The sequence below is a fragment of the Lissotriton helveticus genome, chromosome 6, assembly GCF_964261635.1.
Source record: "Lissotriton helveticus chromosome 6, aLisHel1.1, whole genome shotgun sequence".
Taxonomy (NCBI): domain Eukaryota; kingdom Metazoa; phylum Chordata; class Amphibia; order Caudata; family Salamandridae; genus Lissotriton; species Lissotriton helveticus.
The window spans coordinates 1,468,552,265-1,468,566,260 of record NC_136067.1 but is presented as its reverse complement, the minus strand read 5'-3'; the positions used below and the strand labels follow the sequence as shown (position 1 = coordinate 1,468,566,260).

Genomic DNA, 13,996 nt, shown 5'->3' with positions numbered 1-13,996 from the left:
TTGAGGTGCTCCAGTGCCCAACCTAGGCAATGCTGTGTGGTGCACTTAGGGATATTTGACTACGCTTTTCCACTTATCCCACTAATTCCATTTATGGTCATGAGGCTCAGACAAAGCTCCGACATGGTCCAGACAACCAAAGTTCTTGGTCCTATTCAAAATGTCAGTTGTCCCACATGAGTAATGTGAGAAGTTGGCCTGGTATATGCTGTCCACTAATTAAAGTGGTCACCTTGTACCAGTCCAAACAACCCTTATGGTGATTAGGTCAAAGATAACCTTTATTGAAAGCAATCTTTGTGGTAGCTGTGGAGAGCAGCCTTCAGGCTAAGTCTTGAAGGATTGTTAAGCACCTTGTTTTACCAGAATGCAATCTTATAGTATTGGTTAAATGAAAGTCAACTGATCTGGGTTTAATCCATCACCATTCTTTAGCCCACTCAGCCACCCCATTTCAGACATGGCTATATGCAAATCAGTCTGACCCTGTGCCTCATGGGAACAGTCCAGCCCGAACTGCCAAGCCATGTCTTCCATGGACCGGAAACAAGCATCCTGGGACCGGTTTCGGATTCATAATCCTCATCAGCCAGGCTATCTTGAATCCAGTGGCCAAGTGAGCAAGGGACTCACGTCTGAGCATACCCTGCCACACTTAGGGTGAACAAAGCGATACAAAATGGGATGATGGACGGAGCGTTTGAGCAAATCAAACACTCACCCCCAGTCAACTGATCTGGGTTTAATCCATCACCATTCTTTAGCCCACTCAGCCAACCCATTTCAGACATGGCTATATGCAAATCAGTCTGACCCTGTGCCTCATGGGAACAGTCCAGCCTGAACTGCCAAGCCATCTCTTCCATGGACCGGAAACAAGCATCCTGGGACCGGTTTCGGATTCATAATCCTCATCAGCCAGGCTATCTTGAATCCAGTGGCCAAGTGAGCAAGGGACTCACGTATGAGCATACCCTGCCACACTTAGGGCGAACAAAGCGATACAAAAGGGGATGATGGACGGAGCGTTTGAGCAAATCAAACACTCACCCCCAGTCAACTGATCTGGGTTTAATCCATCACCATTCTTTAGCCCACTCAGCCACCCCATTTCAGACATGGCTATATGCAAATCAGTCTGACCCTGTGCCTCATGGGAACAGTCCAGCCCGAACTGCCAAGCCATCTCTTCCATGGACCGGAAACAAGCATACTGGGACCGGTTTCAGATTCATAATCCTCATCAGCCAGGCTATCTTGAATCCAGTGGCCAAGTGAGCAAGGGACTCACGTCTGAGCATACCCTGCCACACTTAGGGCGAACAAAGCGATACAAAAAGGGGATGATGGACGGAGCGTTTGAGCAAATCAAACACTCACCCCCCGTCAACTGATCTGGGTTTAATCCATCACCATTCTTTAGCCCACTCAGCCACCCCAGTTGGCAGGGTATGCTCAGACGTTAGTCCCTTGCTCACTTTGCCACTGGAGTCAAGCAAGCCTGGCTGAAGACGGCTGTAATGCCAGAAACCGGTCCTGGGAAGCTTGATTCCGGTCCAGGGAAGCCATGGCTTGGCAGTTCGGGCTGGACTGTTCCCATGAGGCACAGGGTCAGACTGATTTGCATATGGCCTTGTCTGAACTGGGGTGGCGGAGTGAGCTAAAGAACGGTGATGGATTAAACCCAGATCAGTTGACTGGGGGTGAGTGTTTGTATTGTCAACGCTCCGTCCATCACCACCTTTGGTTTTTCTTTGTTCGCCCTAAGTTGGCAGGGTATGCTCAGACGTGAGTCCCTTGCTCACTTTGCCACTGGAGTCAAGCAAGCCCGGCTGAAGACGGCTGTAATGCCAGAAACCGGTCCTGGGAAGCTTGATTCCGGTCCAGGGAAGACATGGCTTGGCAGTTCGGGCTGGACTGTTCCCATGAGGCACACGGTTAGACTGATTTGCATATGGCCATGTCTGAACTGGGGTGGCGGAGTGAGCTAAAGAACGGTGATGGATTAAACCCAGATCAGTTGACTGGGGATGAGTGTTTGTATTGTCAACGCTCCGTCCATCACCACCTTTGGTTTTTCTTGGGTTTTTTTTTTTTTTAAATGAAAGGGAAACCACACAGTAGTTATAAAAATATGTATTTATTCTATATAACCCTCTCTAGTATCCTCTACACGAGGATAGAACACAAATCAAATGTAAGTAGTACAATACACAGTGGGCTCCAGGGGGGACCAAACCATATACTAAATAAGTGGTATAAGAACCACGACTCAGGACTAGACCTAGCCTAGAAGGTGTAGAATCGCTGGGACCCCCAGGAACCACCTAAGATTAATGAGTAGGGACCCCACTGAGGGCGGGTGCAGAGTGAGAACACGACCGGGTACTCCGTGCAATTCAATGGGAAAGTCGCTGTTGGAAAATTAGAGATTAAGGACCCTTCCCAGCAGATTACGAAGGCAACCCTTGGAATTTAAGAATTTGAAGAGTCAGCCCACCCTTGGATACCTTTGTGCCACAGTTACCTATCGCAGAGGAGCCGGGTGCATAGGACCAAAGTGGCGTCGGAAACCCTTGCCGCTCTCTATGGATGTCGACAAAGAAATGCTTCTGCTGGAAGTATGAAAAGTGTCCAGTGGAATCCAAACGTGGATTCTAGATGAGAAGGACCTGAAAGCAGAGGGGACAGTCTGGGTCACTTTGGAGTGACCAGGGGCTCAGTAAACGAATGCCCACTGATGTCAGGTGCTTTAGGTGTGTTGACGGTGATCTTGACTCTTCAGCTGTGCGGACCAGGAGACGTCTTGGACGACCATGGGCCGGATATGAGCTGTCCCATGAAGGATGTCGAGTGCTATGGGGTCGTTGTCCGGTGGGAGCACCAACAAGCCTTGGCAGCGGCAAACAACGGAGATGGTCAAATTTGGTGTCGATCTGGCCCAGCAAGGACCAGGAGACTCACCACAGCAAGGGGAGTCAGGGCAGGCCTGGAGCAACCAGGGGAGCCCAAATAAAGCAAAGTTGACCCTCAAGTGCACCCACAGGCCGAAGGCACAGGAGTCTTGAGGGGACCTCAGGCGGTTTCACAGGGTACCAGCTAGCAGGCACAGAGTGCGAGGATGCCGGAGTCTTTCTCAGAAAAGATGCACTGGGGTCAGGGCTACAAATGCCCAATGCACGGAATTGTTGCACGACGACAAGCGCGTGCAGCTGCAATTGAAAGCGGTACACAAGGGTACGTGTATACGGTCCCCATGAGGGATATCTGCCTCAAACTCGATAAGAGGGCAGTTCGACCTCGGAGACCTTCAGAAACCCACCTCCTATGTTGCTGGGGCCTTCGGAGTCTGCAGGAGCTCAGGATCAACAAACTGGTCATATGCATTACGGTGCCAGCGTTTTCAGGGGAGTGACTCCTTCACCGCAAGGGCAAATCTTCTGTTGTCTTGTAGGTCCACAGGGTCCAGCACAGAGCCTGTATGGATCACGGACACTGGCGAGACTGGAGTCAGCAAGGGAAGACTAAGTCGAGCCCAAGGGAGGTCCTGTGTGTCCAAACGGTCAAAGTGTAGTGGTATCTTTTTGCAGAATCTTGTCCACATAAAATCTAATGTCCTGAAGCCAGGTAACCCTTTTTATACCCACGGGAAAGGGTTGAACAGATTCTAGGGACCCACCTAGGGGAGGGACAGAACAGGGGGGAGGCTACTCACTCCCATGTCCTTTGTCTAGTTTCGCGCCAGAACAGGAGCAAATGGCTCCCAGGACTGGTTTGATCTGGACTATGCACAGGTACACCAAATGTGCCCTGGAGCTAGACTTTCTGGCACTGAGACAGTGCACCCACCCAATACATTAAATCCTGTCTGGGAGGTGGTCACACCTTCCCGTGACAGGATACACAAGTGCTGCCTTGGCTCCGCAGCAGGAGGGCAGACTCGTGTCTGTGGCTGGCAGCATCCATTTTGTGCTGCAAGGCTCGAGAAAGTTGGTACAGTAGTCTTTGGTACCCCCAGAACCTCAGTTCTGAGGGGAGGGATCATACCTCCCACACCAGTTACTGGTGTGGCGGTATGATTCCAAGGTGTGACACCAAACACGAGATACTTCATTACAGTCGTTTTTGAGATAGCATTTACAGCGAGGTTATAATGCACCTCTTCCTGTATGTCTGGTAGTATCACGTACAGCCCGGGAGAATGGTCTCCGAAGACTGCAGAGGGGCCATGCTCATGCAGGAGCACCCTCTCACTCAAAACCCAAGACCCTGCCTTCAGGATTGTTAAGGCCTGCTATAGGGGTGACTTAAAGGTTTTAAGTGTAGTGACATATATAGATCTAGTGAAGCTATATCTCTCGTAAGTGGTGCAATACCAGCTTACACAGGCTGCAGTAGCAGACCCGAGGTTCCATTTTGCATGGCCTCTCATGGGGGGCATAATACATGCTTCAGTCCATTGGAGGCCTCTGGGATACCTATGCCCTGGGTACATGTGTACCATATACTAGGGACTGATAAGGGTACCCCAGTATCCAATCTGGAGTTGTACCAAAGTACAAACATATCAATTTAAGGGAGAAAGCAGATAGGCTGGGGTCCTGACTAGCAAGATCCCCGCTAGACTAGTCAAAACAGTGGGTGCAAAAAGTGGGGGTAACCATAAGAAGCAGATCCTACTTTCCTACAAGTACGTCCCAACAAACCAGACCTTCTCACTCAAGACCGCAGTAGAGTAAGACACCCGGACCCAAGACAGCTCAACTTAACAATTTGGCTCCGAAGGTCATAGAGTTAACGTACCATGGTTTGCCACAAGAGCGTATGGCTCTACTTAAGGAAACACCCAGGCTTACCACACGCTCCTGCTCTACTGCTAAATTGAAGTTTTTTTGTGCATTACTGTACCCAAAAAACCATCAGTGTGCTCATGTCCAATGTGCAGAATATCATTGCTTATTCCCTTCACCTACAACATTCAGGTTTGGTCTATACCGCTATTAGTTTACATCTGGCTGCTATTGTGGCATACATATACATGCAAAAAAGAGATATTGCTCCTCTCTTCAAAATCCCGGTTACCAAAGCCTTCATGGAATGTCTTAAGTGTATTATCCCACCTAGGCCACTTCCAGCCCCTTCTAGGAACCTGAATATTGTCCTTACTAGGCCCATGGGTTCACTCTTTGAGCCCATATAATCATGTCCCCTTCAATTTCTCTCCAGGAAAGTTGCCTTTTTTATCTTGATTACCTCAAGCAGGCGCTACTAATGCTCACACTTCAAGAACCCTTTTTCCAAGTCCACAAAGATATAATGGTTCTCAGAACTAGTCCAAAGTTATTATCCAAGGTGGTGTCAGCCTTCCACCTTAATCAATCTATTGAACTCCGGTTTTTGTCCCATACCTGTGACTTGGTAGTTGAAAGAGCACTCTACACTATAGAAGTTAAACATGCTCTTATGTATTATGTTGATAGAACACAATAATTCGTAAGACACAATAATTGTTTGTGGCATTCTGCAAACCACATAAAGGACATGCTATTTCAAAGGCAGTACTAGCTCCTTCTGTTCCCAGGTCTTGAGCCTGCAATGCATTTATTCCTGACACTTGCATCTACAAGGTCAGCTTCATTTAGGCTCCTGAAGAAGTATAAACCCCCTGCCCCGGATCCTTTCTTTCTCAGGGCAGATCCACTGCTGGATTTAGCAATTGTGGTTGCCTTAAGAAATGCACTCATAGTAGCACGTCTTCCATAATCCAGCCTGAGGACAGCAAAAGACTAGACTTTCTGCGAAGGAAAATGTGTGGTACTTTGGCTTCTACAATGCAAGAAGCACTGCCCTTTTAGATAGATAGAGGGACTCGATACAAAAATTTACAGATAAACTCCCTAAGGAAGACAGACCAGATTTTCAGGAGTTCATTAACGAAGAAATGCTGCTATTAAATCAGATCATTAGCTCAGCTGTTGACACTTCAGATTTTTTCACCTTTAGTTAATGCCATGGTGTTTGTGCTAGGAGATCCTCATGGCTTAGACTAACAGAAGTGCCATCTAGAATCCTGAACCTGCTATTTTCAGAAAAAACACAGATGATGAAATGTCACAGATGAAGACTAAATTGGTCACCTTAAAAGCTGTGGGCCTGGATAACAAGAATTTAGGAGATACATCCTTATGCCAGGCACTACTATTCCTAGAGGGCTCAAACCCCTCACTGGTCCCACTTCCAACAGCAACAATAGCCAAAATAGACGTACCATCCATGTAGATCCTCCAGATGAAAAGGGGGCAAACTTCTCCTTGCTGCGGGAAAAACATCTACCAAACAATGAGTCACGTCTTCCCCCAGAATGTGGTGGGAGGAAATCATATAACACCTTTTTCAGAGTGGCTATGGAACTACAGATAGATGGGCTCAGAATATTGTTCAGAGTGGTTATTCTCTTTGTTTCGAATTCCCTGCTCCCTCTCTTCATCCAACCAAAATGCTGTCTTATCAACAAAATCTGTTACTGAAGGAGGTAAAAATGATACCATAAAAAAGCTGTGGAAGAGGTTTCTTCATATCTAAAAGCATTGGGAATGTACCCCCGGTACTTTTTGGTTTGGAAGAAAGGACCAAAGCAGGAATTCACACCCATTCTCGACCTTAGAGTACTGAGCAAGTATATAGGAAAAGAGAAATTATGAAAGCTCGCATTACATCAGATCTACCCTCAAATACACCAAGGGCACTAGATGTGTGCAATAGATCTTCAAGATGCCTGCTTCCACATTCCGATCATAAAAGTCTCAAAGGTTTTTAATGTTCACAGTAGGCTTGAGGCATTTTCAGTACAAAGTCCTTCCCATTAGGCTGAAGTCAGATTCCCAAACATTTGCGAAATGTGTGGCCGTCATCACATTACATCTGAGAAAATGAAAAATATTTGCCTATCCTCACCTGTATGACTGGCTCATTAAAGGAACATCCTCAGAAGAAACTCTTGAGACATTTTCAAACATGTTTCCACGCTCTCACCAATGCAGGTTCTTCAAGTAAACTTAAAAAAATCTACAACCTCCCCAGTTCAAAACATTCATTAACTGGGAGCTATGATAAATACGCAGTCCAAAAAGGTGTACCTCCAGAGGAGATCAGCAAAGAAACAGGTCCAGGGATCCTAGGTCTAGATATTGATTCCAAATCTATTGAAGGGTGAAGGAACTGTGCTCGAAGCTCTGGACCTTAGTAGCTTCACAAAGTCAAGTAGGGTTATAGATTACTGAGCAAATGTTCCTTTGTCTTGGGCAAATACTAATACAACTAGGATGAATCCTTTTTATCAATTGTTGCGCTGGTTGGCGGATAGTACTCCATTTCCAATACTTTGCCAATTATTTAATCCATTATACTCTTTGTTTGTTTAATCAATTTTTTATTGAAGAAAAGCAGTCAGCTTTTGTTGACAGTGACAGAAAACAGCCAACACATGTTTCGCCCTTTGTGGCAGATCGTGCCAGGGCTTTCTCAAGGCTAAGTCGTTACAGTAGTTCTTATCATTGAATCGCAGTAGGCAGTATTTCAAGTGTTGTGGTACAACATTCAAGGTTTTGAGAAGTCGGTTTGTTCAAGTCCTCGGGTAAGTCTGTTTCGGCAGAGATCCATGCCATGAACATTAGCTCACTAATATATATACCTCCAGATGAGAGGCTGCTATCAATTCAACTGAAGTGTCACACACTTTAACTAACCCTTCATCCAACAGCTCAACAGATTTTATCTTTGTTGGGATCCAGTGTCTCTTGCATATTTCTAGCTTCTCATGCCACACTCCAAATGAGATCTTTACAGAAATGTCTGCAGTGCCAGTGGAACCAGTTCTCAAACAGTTGGGAGAAGAAATTGACTCTATCACAATCAGCCATCCAGTCATTCCCATGGTGGTCCTAATCGGATAATCTGATGAAAGGGACCTCATTCCATCAGGATTTCCCAGCTCAGATTAATCACAGATGCTTCCCTACAAGTATGAGAGCGCACTTGGGCCATTTAAGGCCCCAGGACTATAGTCACACAAAGAGAAGACTTACCACATCAACCTACTAGAGTTGATAGCAGTTCATCTGGCTTCGAAATCTTTTCTTATGGCAATCAAAATGACACCCACAGTTGATCCAAGAAAAGCACAACTGGAATTTAAACAAAGTCATAGAAGAAATTTTCCAAGAATAGGGATATTCTCAAATAGACTTATTTGCCAACCCCAAAAAATAAAATGCCAAGACTATACATCCAGATATTACCAGCCAGGAACTAAGAAGAATGCTCTTTTGATAAACTGGTCAAAGAAATTTCTCTAAGCATTTCCACCAATTCCAACAGTTCTGGCCAAATTTTATCGGTCCTAAACCAGGATGATAACGATTGCACCTGAATGGCCTCATCAGTGGTATTTCACAGACCTTGCTTACCTATCAGAGCGACCCCACAAGAGATTGTCCTACAGACAGGGTCTCCTGTACAAGTTTGGGAGCCAGGTTCTGCACCCCAACCTCCCATCACTGAACTTAGCTGCATTGCTCCTGAATTCCTGCAATATGGCCTTCTAGGTCTTCCACAAGACTGCATAACATTCTATTGTTCAAATATTTTATTGTGTTTGGATAAAAAGAAATACAGTTAAAAAGCAACAGCGATACATAAAAAACAGAATTTGAGGATTACAAGTAAAGACTTAAAAAGTTTAAAAAGGGTTACATGACAAGCAATAACTGAACTGGGATGAAAAAGATAGAAAGTAGTGCACAAACATTCTAACAAGCCGAGCGGCCTTCTGTTATATTCCATATAGGTACCTTATATAGGCGTAGGTAAACATCACAACATTTCACTTATATTCTTCCCCACATTACATACATAACGGTTGTTAGGCACTGACCTTTTACCTAGATACGACACTGCATTCAGAACTCAGGTTTTTCTCTGGTTCGATACTCACACATTATGCATGAGGCTTCTTGGAAGCACAGCTGGGCTCATAGCAGGATGAACCCTGTATAATATCATTGTTAAAGTTCAGGCCCTACATCATCCTTTAGTCTGACACAGTAACACAGCAAGGTAGAACCCCTGGAGAGACCTGTGGGTATATATATATATACATCATGTTGTGCTTAGACAAGCAGAGGAGACTGTGACTTCCAGACTGACACAATGACTAGAGACGCTGATGTTCCTGCATGCACACACTCCAGCTAGCAGTGGTCTAACTCCCCTCGCGGGGTGTCCAACTCGAGACCAGGACGGTGTCCTGTATTCTCTCCTTTCTCAGGTAATGGGGTGACCAGACCTTAGAGGGATTATTGGCATAACACCTACACAAATGCTAGGTACATTTAGGTACATCTTGTTAGGGAGACATCGTAGGAGTACGCACTTTCTGATCATGTGTTTTATGTACTTGTATATATATCCATGATTACCTCAAGATGGTAGAACTATATCATACCTTTACTTTCGTAGTACTGCTAACCATATATCTTTGCTGCTGTCTGCTGGTTTTTACAGCAAATCTATTCTATACTAGAATAATAACTGTTCAATAAATCCTTATTGAAACGCCCAGCCTGTTTATTCTGTGTATCTCTGAAATGTACTAAGTGAGCACGAGTGACTGAGCAAAAAGTAGTATATTGTTTCCACGATTCTGAGGGGTCAGGGTTGTCATGTTCTGGGGTTGCCAGAAACTATTCTCTCCCGGATTAGAGGAGACTCTAGTGGCACTGTGAGCTAGCTAATGCAAACAAGCTAACATATCCAGTGGGGGTGCTCGGAACCAGTCTGCCACCAAACCCACAGTTTGTTATCCGAACGTGCAGATCCTATATAGGATATATAGGAACTACACAACACTTCCACAAGAAAAGCATATGCCTTCAAGTGGAAGTGTTTTGTATTTAGTGCAGACATAACAGCCACAATCCGTTCTCCTGTCTGGATGTACAGATATATTGTCATCATCTAGCAAGGTCTGGTTTAGTTTTCTTCTATTAAAATTCACTGTGTGGCTATAACTGTCTATAGGAAGTCTCCATCACAAACCTCTTTTTTTTAAAATACCTGTGAGTAAAGATTTTCTAGAAGCCATTAAAAGGGTTTTCCACAGGTCAAGTCCATCCCTCCTCTTTGTGAACTCAACATAATTCTCTCTAAATTAATGGGACCCTCCTTGAACCTGTGCACAAAGACACTTTACAGCAGCTTACATGGAAAGCATGTAGAGTTAGTGAGGCTCTAAGTGCCACTCAATCATACACAGTATTCCATAGTAATAGAGAATGGTTATAAGAACACACCCTCAGTTTCTCCCCTAAGGTGGGGTTGGGTTTCCACATTACCCTAACTATTTCGTTACCCACTTTTCTCCCTATTCCATCAATGCCAGCAGAAAAGATTTTGCGCACTCTGGACGTTTAAAGATTCCTGAAATTGTATTTAGACAGAACAAAGAATATAAATCAGACTGTCCTTTCATAAACTATGGTCCAACACGTACATGTGTGCCTTCCTCTAAACAATCATGCATTATTCTTTCATACCAGTTAACAAAGAAACCCTGATCTGGGAGGCCTAAAGCACATTTTACATGGGGAAAGGTTGCTGCCATAGCTGTTCTTTGGATTATTTCCATTTCAGAGAAATGTAAGGTAGCTACTTGGAGTTTTGTTCGTATATTTTCTAGAAACGACTACCTAGATTCGTACTCCAGAGCGGATACTTAAGTAGGGCAGGCTTCTTTAAGGAATCTTTTCGGGTGATTGTCAGAGCTATTTTTATTTCATGTCTGCCTGTTTGTGGGATGGTTTAGCTATTTTATTCAGCGCTTATGACTTGATAAGGATCCCGTAGAAGAGAAGGAAATGTTATTAGTCTGTAATCCTGGTTCTCTTCAAAGGGTATCTGCCTCAAAGTGATAAGCAACCGTCCTTCCTCCCCGGACAGGCACTGTTTCAGCTCTCATAAATTGCTTCACACAGAATTCCTTATTTCCGTAAAAATTACCTGCTCACTTTGCCACTGGATTCAAGCAAGCCGGGCTGAAGACGGCTGGAATGCCAGAAACCGGTCCTCGGAAGCTTGTTTCCGGTCCAGGGAAGGCATGGCTTGGCAGTTCGGGCTGGACTGTTCCCATGAGGCACAGGGTCAGACTGATTTGCATATAGCCATGTCTGAACTGGGGTGGCAGAGTGGGCTAAAGAACGGTGATGGATCAAACCCGGATCTTTTGACTGGGTGTGAGTGTTTGATTGGTTCAGATGCTCCGTCCATCACCACTCCCTTTTGTACCGCTGTCACGTCTGAGGCATGATGGGATATAGTGGATACTTGAGGTTCTTAAAGCTCAGTGCCAGTTTTCTATTCTAATCTGTGGCCTGCAGCTTATTGGCTAACAATGTCTCGTATTCAATTTCTTTTTCCTTTTAAAATGGTTTTGGAAGATTTTCTATGGTCACCTTTTAATAGTGATACATGTCTATGCAATTGGCTTCTTTTTAAAACGGAAATTCAATGGAATCTGTCAATTTTTAGGTTGACCCTAGGCAGCGCATGTGCTGACTGTCCGAGACGTGCTGTATTCAGTCTGTGGGCTAACAGTCCGCCCACAGACTTGCTATTTGCTGGCTCCATTGTCACTCTATTTGTTTATGGCATGCAATTGTCATGCCTCTTTTGGCGTTTATCCCTCCCAGAGAGGAGGGACCAAGTACAACATCACTTCACTAGTTACCGTTATAGCATGTGTTTGTTGAACTATTTTTTTTTGGGCTGAAAAGGAAATAATACGATTGGTCTTGTTTCTTTTGAGATGGCGTTATTTTTCTTCTGGGGTCGTGTTAGTGCCTTTTAGAAATTTATTTTTTTAAGCGATCTCCATTTGTTAACGATCGTCGTGTATTTACATTTTTTTTGTAGGCACGGGGCGAACCAATGCCAAGACTCTAACCCGATTCCTCAGTTCCAAAGTCGGCAGCTATAAATCTTCCGCCCATTCTTTCTCCAAATATTGCTGGACATGTGTATCAGTTAGTTTGGCTGAGAGTGGCCGAGTTTTGTTACTTATTTTTGCCTTGCTTGAAATTAGCTGCCGGGCGGCAAAGCCTGCTTTCCTGGGGCTGTCCTCCTCATCTCCATTGTGACGCTCTCACTCTCCCTGCCCACCTTGTAAGTTTTGGTGAAGGCTCTCTAGGCTTCTTACATCTCCTCAACTCCTCCTAGCGGCGCTCTGGCCTTCCACTGCCAGCTCTTGTATTCATTTATCCTCTTATTTTTTTTCTTTTGCTGGGGAGAGAGTTTTGTCAAGGTCCCTTGGAAGCTGTATTTTATGACTAACAGGAAGTAGTGCAGGAGCTTTGTATGTAGGCTGCCAAAAGGAAGTGAGCGGGTACTGTGCTGGTGCCCGTGTTTAGGTGTTGCTCACAAAGAGCAGATCTTTTCCTGTGAGCAGGCAGATGCCAGGTCAGGATCCATCAGGCATAGAAGAGAAGAAATGGTGGCAGCGTATCAAATTAATAAGGTTTCCTTAAGCAATCAGAATATATATTTTTATTGAAGTTTTATATAGTGCGAAATGGACCCGGAGGTATTGGAGCTCTATATGAGCAACGACCAGTTAAATCACACATGGAAACATTTACTTTTTTTAGGCTTGGAGAGATTAAGTGATTTTCCCAGAGTCACAGGAGGTTGAGCGATGCCGAGACTCAAAGCTGGTTCCCCAAATCCAAAGTAGGCAGCTCTGGCCATACTGCCACATCCTCTCCCACATATGCTGTATTTCAATAGATAGTTTAATGTGTCCACTTTCGGACTATATTTGCACTCTTTACATTTCCAACCGAAGGAGTATGTTACCTGTGACTGCACCTCGTAAGAAGTGTGTAAGGAGTAGAAATCGATGCCGCTGGGCCACAAGGGCTTATAGATAAGAAACAGGAGAAAAACCCGTCAACCTTGTTGGGATTGGGGTAAGACGTTGTATACAATGAACAATATCCCAACTGGTATTATTTAAAGACAAATATCAAGGATATCTATACAGTATTATCCAAGGAGGAGCAAGGAGACTCAGTTTGATTTTTCATATGTGCTCAAGGCATCATTTTTATCTACATTTTGAAGAATATAGGGCAGAAATATTTACAGTTAATATCAACACTGCAATTTAATAAATAACAAGTGACAGCCCAAAGTTCTACAAAGTGTACGAGTGCAAAAGTGAGTGGCACTACGGCAGACCAAGTGACAGTGTGAGCAGCGTGAACGGCGCAAAGAGTATTGGTGAATAATTATATACACAGTGAGTAAAAACAGAGTGGTTATCAAATAGTTCAGTTTGTATTTTCCATTTTTTCAAAATTTTTCAAGAACCACTGAGTGAGGGGCGCCTAATATCTTGCTGGGAAGTCGACGGCGTTTCGATCCATATGAATGAGGCTCATCATCAGGACCGAGGGGCTTTGTGCAGTGCGATAGGTAGGTAATAGGATGCCTCGGCGTGGGGTCCGATTGTGGGAGGGATTCCCTTGGATGAGAACTAGATTACAGGTAAGTAACCTTTTCTTTTACAGTTTCTGTATTTTAATATATTGCTCGTCATGGCATGAAAATGTTGATTGAACGCATAACGTGGTATGTTATATACTATTTGACTATGGTTCAGTGAAGATTGGAGGAGGTGTGCAACTGATGTCTACAATGTTAATTTAACAATTAGCTGATAGTTTGGAATGCTCAGGCTGTTTATCATGCAGCAAATCATCCTTATAGAACAACGGGCAATCATTAGATTTGACAGTTTTCGTTAATCAAAGGGTGATCTATGAACTAATGTATTGTCCTACTGCACTAACAGTGGTAATGCCCTCCACAGAGGATGGTAAGTTAGGTTAAGAGTCTCTTTGTTATGGACTGAGCTGAAGGCCTGGGCTCATGCTGAGGGTAA

The 13,996-nt window shown here is 44.5% G+C and overlaps 1 protein-coding gene across 3 annotated transcripts in view; it reads left to right on the top strand.

The window, feature by feature from the left end:
* The window catches only part of ZC3H6 (zinc finger CCCH-type containing 6), a 462,846-nt gene that overhangs the window by 310,053 nt on the left and 138,797 nt on the right, over nucleotides 1-13,996 (top strand). The gene's annotated exons all lie outside the window — the stretch shown is intronic.